The following is a 1,628-nucleotide window of genomic DNA, read 5'->3' as shown; positions in this document are numbered from 1 at the left end:
TGGTGGCATAGAAATCAAATTTATTAAAATACTAATAGATGTTTAATCAAACAAGGAAATTTAAGAAATCTAAAATTAATAAAATAACGTAACTTTGTAAAAAATAGAATACAAAAATATTAGAAAATAAGTTTATAGTTGACGACAAATAAATAACAAAAAATAAAGTTAAAATTATTTTGGATTAATCAATACTCTTGAATAGAAATGGATCTTCTCAATTTCTTTTTTTTTCAATTATTTGTTTAAGTGTGACTTCTCACCTTACACTCTTTAAGTGGGATAAAAAAAACCATGTGAGAGAAGATATTATGAGAGATCACATTTTATTAAACAATTGAGGAAAAAAATTGAGAGTTAATAGTCAAAATCGTCATTGAAAGATACTCTGATCTCTATTTTGGTCCTCGAAAGACAAAATTAATCGAAATCGTCACCGAAAGATACACGATTTGGTCACGTTAGTCCTTCCGTCAGTTGGGATGATAACGTGTCACGTTAAGTGCCACGTGGCATGATAACATAGTGGGTTAATACACATGTCACAAGATGATTTTGATTAATTTTGTCTTTCGAGAACTAAAATGGAGATCGAGGTATCTTTCAGGGACGATTTTGTCTATTAACTCAAAATTGAGAGGATCCAATCTCCTTAAATTTTTGCGTTAAACTTTATAAGTCAAACTTAAATTAGCTTAATAATATATATACATCTTATAAGATTGTTTCATTTAAGTTTTGTTAATCTCAACATAATGTTAAAATTAAGCTTGTATTAAGATCTCAATTTGAAGAGTAGATACAACTCTTTTTAAAAAAGTGAGCTCGACTAGATAATTATTTAGTATTTATATTAAACCAAAATGTGTCAAAATACTTGTGACAAATTTTAGTAAATAAAAGCGTAATCGTAATAAATGACGTACAAGAAAATGAAGTTTAAAATGGAAAGGAGGTAAAACTTGGAAATAAAAAACTTGAAGGAAAAAAAATTAAAATAAAATAACGTAACGATATGGAAGTAAAACAAATGGAAAGTTGAAAAACAAACGAGAACTTTAAATAAAAAAGCAAATAAAATTGAAGTTTTAAAAAAATTAAAATACTTGAAAAAAAAGAAAAATAACAAAATAAATTAAAAATAAAAGAAAAATAAAGAAAATAAATAAAAAATTTATTTCATTTCAAATGACTACATTTGTAATTTATTTTTATATTTATATTTTATAAAAAACCCATTGCTCAGTTAGCACAATCATTAATGAATCAATCATGCATTTTTAATTTATGTGACCATTTTGGAATATCAAAATTCACTATGTTTAACAAAAAAAAACAAATTAATATAACTTGGTTGTTTATCAAAAAGTTTAAGATGATACAAATTAGCGTCAAACATTATAAATATCATTTTTTTTAATACTTACATTACCGTATACATTTATTAAATTGTAACATTATATACTTATATTAAATTGATATATAGTAGACAAATATATATTCGATGTTTGTCAAAAAAAACATATAAATATTAGTTGTACCGTACAAATTGAATTCAATGATTTAACTAAAAAATTAGTTAAATAGTATTGACGATGCAAATTATTTGTGTAAAAAATATTGAGTAC

This window comes from Arachis ipaensis, chromosome B10, assembly GCF_000816755.2.
Source record: "Arachis ipaensis cultivar K30076 chromosome B10, Araip1.1, whole genome shotgun sequence".
Taxonomy (NCBI): Eukaryota; Viridiplantae; Streptophyta; class Magnoliopsida; order Fabales; family Fabaceae; genus Arachis; species Arachis ipaensis.
Note: the sequence above shows the minus strand (reverse complement) of the source record.